Below are 12,369 nucleotides of genomic sequence, written 5' to 3' on the forward strand. Positions count from 1 at the left end.
TTTAGTGAATTTTTGTATAATAAATATTTATCTGATAAATTATTTTTAAATTGACATATTTTGGAAAATTTTATTAAAAATATTCAAATTAAATTTTGATTTGTTTTTAAAGCAGATTCACCCAACCTCATATTGTTACTGATTTTGTACTACAATTTATGAGTTTCTAAATTATGAATGTTTTATGTATTTATAAATTATTAAAGGAATTAAATTGATTTTTGTTCAGCGAAAGAGGTGCTACAACTTAAATACCCTAGAATGACCAGCAGAAAGTTATGATTCCTTTTGATAAGATTGCACTGTTGGTTTCTAATTTCGAGTACTTTGAATCAATAGGCTTCAAGAGGTTTCTGATTCTTTATCTTTTGAGTTTAGTTTAGCGAATCAGGTAAGTGACTCATATCCCTTCGGTGTTTTCACACCCTAAATATTGGCCTCCATCTAAATTTGTACATAAGATGTAATATTTTTTCCTATGATTTATTAAAATCGGGTCGAGCATGCAAAATATATATGTATATGAGTTTGTATGTTAGATTTAGAATGTGGTTTATGCAAAACGTGATTTCTGATTTTGAAATTTATTCATGACTTTCTATAATGTATGCATATATGTTTTCGCGAATATAAACGTAAATATATAGTCTGAAACGAATATGCTTTTGAGTTGTATGAGATATGCTTGAGAAATTTAATTTACTGTTTTATGAACTTTCGGTAATCTAAAAATATATATTTCCGTTTTGTCTCCTACTATAGCTATGCTCTGACCCTGCCAATGGGGGTTAAATGTTGGTCATGTCGACATGTATTCTGTGATTAGAGATCGATTTTCCAACCGCACCACCGGTTACAGAATAGTGATATTTGCGATATCTATTCAGTGCAACCAATGGTTGCTTTTGATATGCTTCTGACCCGTGCCACCGAGGTTAATTGTGGTTCTATTTCTGACCTATGCCACAAGGGTTAAGTGTGATCGTAGCATGTTACAAGAGACCATTAAGATTTAAAGTATTTGTTAAATATGTTTGTTCAGTTATCTGAAAGTAAAAATTTTGAAGTCTATGATTCTGAATAAGATTACCCAATATTTTGTTTTGGCATTTATAAATGATATTTTGGCCTAAATATTTTAAGCATGTTTAATATAGCTGAAGAGATGTTAGTTACTTGCTGAATGGTCGTACTCATTCCTATAATCCTTATCATTTTTACAGATTTCAACATGTATTCATGTGTGGGGATTAGACTTGTTCGATGAGAGCTTTGGTTAGCAAGATTTGTACATGCCTTTTGACATTTATAAGTTTTGATGTACGTATTCGGTTTTTAGTTTGTAAGAGATGATAGCTAGATGAGAAATTTGTACATTTTGGAGGATTATATATATTGTACTATTTGAAGATTTGAGGTTTAGTAAAGTCTAAAATTTAAAGAGATTTTGGAGTTATTACATTTAGTTTAGTAAGATGTGGTTGCCTTACATGCTTATGGGATTCATCTCATGAGTATGTGATGTCTTTTAGGTCCAAAATCTTGGGTTTGGGGCGTGACACCTCTTTTGATTGAAATGCTCATCTCTACCTATTGCTATCGTATCTTTGACAAGCTCAAAAATTAACTTATTGTCAATCATGAATGGTAGAAATTCGATCAATCTTCTAGTTTTGCTCGATTCAAATTGTTTGGTTGTTTGCTTGAATTCGCAAGATTATAACTTTACTAATTTTGAGAATTGACGTATACATATTTTATGGTATATCTATAACTCTAAGTTAAAGGAAGCCTCAAAGGGTTTTCTAGAAGTCGACAAATGGTGGCTTTAAAATTGGACACGTGGCTCTTTGCCTATGTTTATTCAAGTGGGTTTCTATTTCTGTTTTCTCACATGGCTTTCTTATGGGCTATTTTAAAAGATAGGGAGTTTACTGTGTGGGCCTCTTTTGTTTGTTTTCTCATGTGGCTTTCTTAGGGGTTGTTTTGAAATGCAAGAAGTTATTATGGGGGTTATTTTTATCAGCTCTTGGTTTCTGCCTTTTTCATGTCTCTTGATTTTTGAAGCCGAAAGGGGTTATTTGGCTGGCTTTGGTTTTTGCTTCTTGCCCAGTCTTCTTCTCGTCTCGGCTCTTTGCCTATGTTTATTCAAGTGGGTTTCGAAAGTGTGGGAGTTGTTATTTAGCTAGGTTTCTCGGGTTGGCTTGGATCGGAGGCATGGCAATTTGTTTCCTCACATCTTTTGCTATGTTTTTGGTCTTTGGTTCTGCGTCTCGGGTTGGCTTTAGTCGATGGCATGGAGATTAGTTTCTTCATCTCTCTTTTCTTAAGTCACATCTGACTCTTTTGGTTCCTCAATTGGTTTCTTGGAATTTGTACCCACCCAATTGAAACCGTGCAGTCTATCAACGTGGCTGGTCTGAAATTAGTGCCGTGTTTTGCTTGAGCGGCTTTGTCTTTTCTACGTCTATCAATCAATTCCTACCATCCTTGCTACCTAATAATTTTTGTGCTTAGAAGTTTTCATCTACGTTTATCAAATTTGGGTTTTGTTTTGCTGTCTCTTTACATTCATTTCTCCATTTGTCTTCCTCTTTAGTGTCTTCTCGAGTGGGAATGATTCCAGATCTGTTTGTTTCTTTTTTATGAATTTTCTTGCTTAATTCTACTATTTGAATTGTCATTTTAATTTTTTGGTTTCTTAAGTTTCTTTTCTTTGTGGTGAGAAATTTTGTTTCTCTTTTCTTTAAGGTTTTCTTGTCAAATTGTTTGAATGTCATACAGTTCAAAGAATGGATTTAATTTTAAATGTTCTTTCTCTATTAAATTCAATATGAGTATATAAAAAGGTGATATATTTTGCCTAGAAGTCTTATATGCTGCGTTTCAGTATTTCTTGTATTTATTGGTTGAGGTTTTTTGTGTATTCATGTTTGATGCTGTCCTCAAATTGCTTATTAATTTGTTTGTCTTTTTTCTTTTTCATTAAACTTCGATTAAGAGGCTGACTATTTATTGATTGTGTGGGGTTTAGGGTTTGTACGCTTATTTGACTTTGATGGTTTATTTTGTTTTGAACTTCAATTGGGAGTATCATTGTTTATTAATTGATGGAGTATTGAGTCTTAATTGTTGGGTTCGTTTACTTATTTTGTTTTGATGGTCTATTTTATTCTGAAACTGTCTGATTGCATACGGCCAATTAACGTGTCTGGCCTGAGATGTCTTCCATGCATCGGCTATTCGGCGTTGTCCTCTGCTTCTCTATGCTTGACCTACTCTTGTCCTTCCTTGCTATATTATGGATTTTCTTTTTACTCCTCTTGTTTTTCTTTCGTTTAGGTTTTTCCTGTTGCTGCACGTGTTAGTTTCCTAATTTTTTCTCTATTGACTTCGGTTTTTAGGGTTTTTCAGGTTTAAAGAAATCTAGGTTTTCGATTCTTTTGAAATAAGTTGTTGTTTGCTTTTTGGATTTTCTTTTATTTGGGTTTTTTCTTTTGGTGCTTCTATTAGTTTCGTACATTTTTTTCCTGTTGGCTTTGGTTCTTAAGGTTTTTCAAATTTGAACAAATCTGGGTTTTCGATTGCTTTTGAAACAAGCTGCTGTTAGCTCTTGCATCTGATTATTTATGGTCTTTTATCAATTATTATTTTCTTTATTGTTGTGTGGATATGATGATAACTTCGTATGGATTTTGCATAATTTTTCAAACGTTTTATTATTGTGCTTAAGTTGTTTGGTTTATATAATTGTTCTTGTAAAAAATGTTTTTTGCTTTGGTCATTCCTATGTGTAAACAATGGGTTCCCTTACGAGATGAGATGATATTCATTTTGCAGACAATGAGTTTGATTCGGGGTTTACATTATCGTTGGTTTATTATTCTAGTTTTGTTGGTTGGTTTATATCATTAATTTGTTTCAAGATTGAAACTTCTACGTACCTGTTTTCATTTACTTTTGTAAGATTTTTTAATGGTTTTGATTTGGTGCTTTATATTATTATTTTTATTTGTATCGTTCACTGATCGTTTCCGTGCTTTGTTTAATTTAGAGTCATTATTTTCTTAAAGATGTTCAGTGCTTTGTTTTATGTTTGATCTTTTCTGATCAAGAAAAAAATTATTTTTTTCTTTTGATGTTTGGTTTTTGACATTTGTAGTGTTAGTTGTTTCTTTGTTTTGTTCTTTTTGTTTTATATTTTATGTTTCCTTTGTCACTTGGTTTTTCTGATTGCATATTTATCATTTGTCACAAAGGATGATTAATTAGACAAAAATCTGACTCTTTTTTTATCATCGTATCAAACAAACTTCTTCGTTTCTATATTGTTTCTGGATGTACACCATCTTGTTTAATCCATGGGTTTCGTTATTGATCATAAGCATTTTTTTTTTTGGCTGAGGTTTGGTTTGCTTGCTATTCCAGTGATCATAAGCATTGTAAATGATCAACTTTTTGAGTTTATTTAATGACTTACCTTTTAGTAACTTTTTTTTAAACATTGACTTAAATTTTGTGTTGAAAGGACTTTATTCAATGGGTTTTTTTCCTATTATATGTTATACTGGATGTATTATTTATGTTCTTTGGTCTAATTGGTATTCATTTATGGTTTTGATTTGGACTTTGCATTGTTTTTTAAAGGTTTGATTATTGTGATTTCGTTGCTTGATTCATACCATTGCTTGATTTGTAATTTAAGCTTCTGTGTGCCTATTGCAATTGAGTTTTGTGAGATTATTTAACCATTTGGTTTCATTAGTTTATACTGTTTTCTCATTTGTATGGTTGGATCGAAGTTTGTGTTATTTGTTTGATTGTGACTTATTGTTTGTTTAAATATCCTTCATACTTTATACTATGTTTAATATTTTCTTATTATAAATTTTTTTGTTCAAAACTTTTGCTAAAACGTTGTTTTTGTCACTTTGTTTGGCAAAGTTTTATGCAACTTCTCCTTCTTTTACCTATGACAACAATGTTTACTCTTCCCAAAATTTCACCATGTTATGATGCTTCAATTATTGTTGAGTCAATGCAGGCAGATAATTCAAGCTTTGGATTAATTATTTTATTATTACTTTTGCTTATACTATTTTAGCATATAAGTCATTACATAAGCGTGTTGCATTTATATTGTTAACATCGCATAAGCAGTTTTATTGGTTGCATTATTCTCCTAATTATTGCTTTCATCGTTCATTTCTTATCATTATTTATTTTATTTAGTCATATATGAAAAAAATGAATTCAACTTATTTTAGAAAGCAGGGGGGTTTATTGTGTGGGGTTAGGGTTTGGTCTACTTTTGACATGGATCAGCTTCGGCGGCCTGCATGGCTACATCATTTTTCACCTGCCTTAGGGTTTTTTGCTATCTATATTCTTTCCTTCTTGCCCCCTGTTCCTTCTGTCTTTCCGCCTTATTTTGGATTTATGGGGATTTAGACATTCGATTTATTTTTCCCTGGTTATTTGATTAGCGACTTACATGCTTTACATGTTTTCTCTGCTCTCATGTTCTTCAGGTTTTTTTTATAATTATTTTCTTTGTTAAGGTTTAAGATTTTAGTTTCTGATGGGTTTAGGCTTTCGCGGTTTGGTAGATCTTCATGTCCACCTATTTATGTTTCAGTCGTTTCATGGATGATTTGAACTTCGATTTGCTACTTGATTGAGTACCTAAAATAGCTTCAAATTGCTCCATCTGTTTTTTCATTTGGAAATGTAATCTTTTTGTTAAAATGTAATATGTGATTGTCTATAAACTTTTCTTGCAGATGGGCTAATCTGTTAACGCATGTTTTTTTTTTTGTTTTACACTTATTAAAAATGATATATTAGTTTCTATGCTTTCATGCCTTTGTATATTAATTTCTTTCTCTTTTTTATTTTGTATAGGAAACTCTATTTTAGTTTGTTGATTATGATGTTAGAGTTCATATTAATGCTTGAGCACACTGAAGTTATATGTTTAGTCATATTTATAGGCTTCTTTTCAATAACAAGATCGAATGATGTTCTTTTGCATCGATTTTATTAGTAATTTGGTCTTTGATCTGTATTTTATACATTTACTCATGAGTTTTAGAACTATAATAAAATGGTTTCTCTTATTGATTTCTTTTGTCATTTTCTTTTTTGTTTTGCAGGGGTGTTGTATTTATTATTGAGTTCTAAGCTCAGGTTATGTTTTAGATAATATTATATTTTGTATTTTTTTTGTTTTACACTTATTGTAAATGATATATTAGTTTATATACGTTCGTGGCTTTCTATATTTATTTTTTTCTCTCTTTTATTTTGTGTAGAAAACTCTGCTTTAGTGTATCTCTTAGTACTTATAACAACAATAACTGTTTTTCTTTATACTTTTTATATTTATTTCTTTTGAGTTGATTATGATGTTAGAGTTCATATTAATGCTTGAGTAGACTGAAGTTATGTGTTTAGTTATATTTATAGGCTTCTTTTCAATAATAAAAACAAATGATGTTCTTGTAGATTGATTTTATTAGTAATTTGGTCTTTGATCTGTATTTTATACATTTATTCATGAGTTTTAGAACTATACTAATATGGTTTCTCTTATTGATTTCTACTGTCATTTTCCTTTTGTTTTGCAGGGGTGTTGTATTTATTGTTGAGTACTAAGCTCAAGTTATGTTTTACACAATATTATAAATTTAAATCTCGCTAGCTTTAGATAACTGGGTTCAATATTTTTGGTTTACCAAGTTCTATTCGGTTTTTTCTGAATTATTAGTATGCATTTATTGTGTCAAATCAGTTCTATTCCTAATCTTTTCTCTAAATATGTATGTGATTGGATATACCTTTACTCTTGATTTATATTTACTTTATAATCATCTTTTTAACTCAAAATTTCAAATATTTATCATTCAAAAACTCATTGAAACTAAGATTACATAAATATTTATAACTAAACCAAAACCTTAATAAAATGTAAAATATAAAATATAACCCTAACACCCAGATATTTGAAAATCGAATACAATATTAATTAATGTAGTCTAAACTAGCCTAAATATATGTAAAAATTGAAATCAAACTCATTCATTTTAAAATAAAACTAACATACTTCTATGCTTCATAAGCTTGGTTTGACGATGGAGAAGTACTTAAACAGAATTTTTTAAATTTTAACATCTTCAAAAGAGAATTGTTTGTACTTAAAATACAAAATATGGAAATGTATATTGGATATAAATTCAAATGGATTTGTAATTTTACCTTGATTGTTTAGCTTATTAAAGTTTTCAATCATGCTACTATTTAAAAGTTTAATTTCTAATTGAGATGTTTTCTTTATACCATCCATGTGATTAATTAGATAATTATCATGTAAGTATCAACTTTTGTTTTAGCTATTTCTTCTCAACGACATGCTATCCTTTATGAGAATACTCCCAGATACCTTCCTTTTCATGTCTTTAAAATGAAATTCTATACCATACAATTCAATTTTGTTGCTAAAAACTTCAAACTCTTTAATATTTTGTTGAACAAGCAAATGAGACATGTATTTATTTATGTGTTCATTCCAAGATCATTGACTATATTTCCAAACTGGTACTTGATTTATGTATTACTCTATGGTCATACAAACATGAGATTACGCTATTGTTCTCTTCTGTAACATCTATAGTTATTTATGGCTTAGTTTTAAAGCAAGTAGTTAGTATATCTGTAAAGTGCCCTAAGAATTTTCACCTTTTTTATTCGTCTATTTTCATTTTTGCCTTTCCTTCTTTTATTTGCTTTGTTTTTGTTTTTGTTTTACTACCCTTTTTAATTATTTTTTATGCAATTTGTTATTATTTTTATGATTTGTCTTCTTCGGTAGCAATAAGTTTGTTGCAAACAAAATACATACAATAGAAAAAAATTATTTAAATCTAAAAAATTTAACAACTACTCATTCTAATAAATTTGACGAACCTGGCCTATTAGAAGTAAATCATTTAAAAAATAAATAATTGTTTTGATGCTATATTGTTATTAACATCCTACATAAATATATTAATAATTCTTACTGGTCAACCTATGTTTTTTACAATTTGTTAAGTTTACTAACGGTTTTTGCTGTCAATGATGGTCCTTTTTCTGCTGGAAAAAAATCATTTTTGTTGTTAAGGAAAGAATTAGTTGATAGACAAAGGCACACGAAAAATCAATCTCATGCTTGCAAGAAGATTCTCTATTTTAAAATTAGAAGATCTACAACCAATCATAGTTCATTTAGATTCATTATCTTTCGCAGATCATAAGTCAAACTCTTCCTCCTTTAGCAACAAAAATGATTTCTTATAGTCGAAATTTGGACCGTTCCTTAATAGCACAACCTTGTCAAAATAATATAATTGGAAGAGAATGCACTATTAAATAAAATAAATTTTATAATTGTTAATGTACTAATTGTCATGATTATTGGTATAAAATTTGTTTCATACATAATAAATTCTCAAATTTTATTCAAAGTGGTTGTTTAGCAAATCAGAACGATATTTAACATAGACATTGCTCTTAATGTCAAAGTACTAAAGGTCAAATAATATTTATGTTACAAAGTTGCTTTTATATTTTTGAGTATCATATTTTAGAAAAAGAAAATGCTGATAAAAGTTAGTAAATAACTTAAACCTAAAAAAAGATCAAGGATTATTTTTACCATTAAAATAAGTATGAACTTCAAAACATAGACTCTTTAACTTTTGTTCAGATTTATTATATTAAATGAATAGATTGATATGAAAGTTGATATCAACATTTTCTCGGTTCATAAAAGTGGTTATTGTTTATCTATTGCTCTAAGGTTGAGTCAACTATCTCTTTTATTCTTTACTGGATTTTTACTTCTATTGATTAGATTTGATGTTTTTTTCAAATATGAGAAATTTGCCGTTATAAAGTTGTTCCAAAATTTCTTCAATGCACATTATCTATAACTGTCCTTTAAAGCAGTTAGGAATTCATGATATCTTACATTAGTAAACCTATTTCTTTTTTTCCAATGTTTTGGTTTTATCATTGATAACTTTTTTGTCAATTAATCTCTATTCCCAATTGTGACTCAAATTGACTATATTTGGGTTATTATTGTTAGAGTTTACTATATTTTTTGTTGTTATTCTCTCCAATTGTTTGCATTGATTTATATTCTATATTTTTGTTGATTCTTTTGCTTTTTGTATTTTTTTCTTTGAGCAACTGTTACTCATGTAGAGTATATTTTTAGGCCTACATATCTTAATAGTGATGTAGATCAGAAAAATGGATTATTGACATGAGAATATTTAATCATTGTTACATCTTAATTTGCCATTTTTCTATTAAAATCTATATTTGCTACATATTTTTTTTATCATTTAAGAGTACGATTAATAATTTAATCAACTTTACACAACCAACTATTACCTTCAAAGATTATGAAATTTCTATTAAGAGTTGTATTCATTCTCAACGTCTAAATTTTATGTCATTCAAATCCTATGCTTAAACTGCCCTTATGTGCTTCTTCTTGCAACAATTAAATACTAAGTAAAGTTTCTCTCTGATTCTTTTAATACTAATGAAAGCTACACTATTCCAAAACTTATATCTGATTAACCACAATGAGAGGTCATCATTGACCTTAGTTAAAGTAGGAAGCCTCTATTGCTTTTAATCAACTTGGATTATTGCCAAGTTTTCTCTTCCCTATATGAAATCATCCAAAAGGGTTTTTTTTTTCCATTTTCAATGAATTTGGATTCATTATCTCTGCCTTTGAAACTGTTTTTCTTTTTTTCTGTTGTTTAAAACTGCTTACTTTACCAATGTATATATAAAATGATTACAATATCATTTATTACTTTGTACTGTAATTTTGTGCATAGAAACCTTTGTTGAAGATATCAACTTATTGCTGACAAATAACTTTTTATTATATACCATGTAACATTTTCTTTCTCATAGTGTTGTTTGTAAACATAGCAAAAATCTCTCTCTATTTCTTTGTTTTGCCATAACTTTGCACTCTTAAATCATGTAAGTCTAAAAAGACTACTGTAACATTCATTTTTTATTTTTGGATGTATAACTCAGTTAATATCATGACACGACCTTCGTTTATTATTAATTGTATCGATTACTATTTCAATTGTTTACCCTTATAAACAATTTTTCTATTTCATTTCATCATATTTGTATATCATTTGTGAAAATTTTATGCAAACACCTTATATAAAAATATCATTTTTCTCTAATAAATTTTTTTCATGAATAACTTAAAAAATTTTACAAACCCCGCTGCATAGCACTAGCTACTTTCTAGTATACCTTAAATTTGACCTTTATCGTTTTAAATATTTAATTTTATAATTACACAAATTAAGGTTATCTATTCATAATGGAGAAAATAATTTAATATAGAAATAAAGTAGTAAGTTTCAGAAAAACAAAACAACGGTCATATATCAAATATCACAATACAATATAAAAGTTTGATAAAAAAATAATCATGCAATAAAATTAACAATATCAAAATAATCACACAAATAAACAACACTATTATATTCAAACAATTTTTTTTTTTGGAGAAGCACATTCAAACAACTTACTTAAATATCAACCTATAAGTAAAAAGAAACCCTATGAAGTTCTCACATTGGGCCATATTTTTTGCCTATTTGATTGTCACGTCTTAGGTGTTTCTAGCTGACACGATGCGGTGGGAACAACTAACAAAGCTTCCATCCTCGGTACCTATAAGCAAAAAGAAGCCTTAATGAAGCTCTCGAATTTGGCCATGTTTTTTGCCTCTTTGAGTGTCATATCTTAGGTGTTTCTAACTAACGCGTGGCGGTGGAAACAACTAACAAAGCTTCCATTCTCAGTAATTTCTTTAGCATGTTTTGCGTTGATTATGGGCAAAATAGGTTTATATCATAGGGTGGAGTTTGGTTTTCCCTATGGCCCAACAAAGCATCAATTTTGCGTATAAATCCAATATGTTAATGTCCTCATCATTCTTCAGCACTCATTTTCTATATAAAACAAACATATGATATTTCTCACCAAATAAATACTAATCTTTTTTTGCGTGTTTGGATCAAAGGTTGGATTCCACGTAGACAAATTTGATTGGTGTCTTTTTTTTTTTTGAATTTGAAGGGAAAAAAATATATGTGAGACTGTATCTTAGGAAAAAAAAAGCTTTCAGCTTTGGGTCAGATGTTGGGTTTTGGAAAGAAAAAGTTTTCAGCCTTAGGTCAAACGTTGGTTGGTGTGTTGCTTTGTCTTGGTTTTTCAATTTTTTGTTCATGTGTTATAACCACATGTGTGCAATGCTTTTAGTCTATGTTGGTATTTTTAGAAGTGTTTTTTTTTTTTTGTGCGGCTATATATGCTTGATGGTTTAGCTCATCGAGAAATGGTTTCAATTAATTTCCTTTGTACGGTTCGATACGTGGGTGGTTCAAATGGGTGTTCTATTTATTTTCAATCGCTCGATGCAGTACCATCTTCTTCAAGTCTTTCATATGTTTTGTCCATCAGTTTTGTCAATTTGGGTGAGAGTATTTTTAGCTTTTTCAAAGTTTTCTTCGATCGTTTTTTTCTTTCAGTTGTTTGATCTTGCCTTATTTGCTCAGCTCTTCATACTTTCTTTCGTTCTTTACAAGGTTGTTTTTAGTTTCTTTTTTGTTCAACTCATAGTGGTTTTGCTTTCAAAGGTAATTGAGTAAATTAGTTTTGTTGTGTTTTGAGTTTTTTGGTTTATGTAATGCTTGATATCCTTAATCTGATGTGCTACAGTTTCAATTATAATGCTTGATATTCTTGATTTATCATGATATCTACTGCTTAATTATCTTTAATTTGTAATACTACAATTCTAAGCATAATATCCAATATCCTTAATTTGGGGTCCTATGATACCAAGCATAATAGATGATATCTTTGCTATGTCATGATATCTACTTGATATACACAAAATAATCTTGATCTGTAGTACTACAATTCCAAGTATAATAGATGATATCCTTTATATAGGGTATTTATGGTACCAAGCATAATACTTGATATCTTTAATCTATATGGTTCAAATCATTATGTTTGATATCTTTGATCTGTAATACTACGCTTCCAAGCCTAATGCTTGATATTCTTGATCTGGGGTACTACGGTTCCAAGAAAAATAGATGATATCCTTGATATTACTTAATTATATCATTGATTTGTGGTGCTACATTTGCAAGCATAATGCTTGATATCCTTGATCTGAGGTGTTACAATTTCAATTATAATACTTCATATACTTGATATGTAGTGATATCTACTTGATATCCATTGCTTTTATCCTTG

This window comes from Theobroma cacao, chromosome 1 (assembly GCF_053813885.1).
Source record: "Theobroma cacao isolate CCN51 chromosome 1, ASM5381388v1, whole genome shotgun sequence".
NCBI lineage: Eukaryota > Viridiplantae > Streptophyta > Magnoliopsida > Malvales > Malvaceae > Theobroma > Theobroma cacao.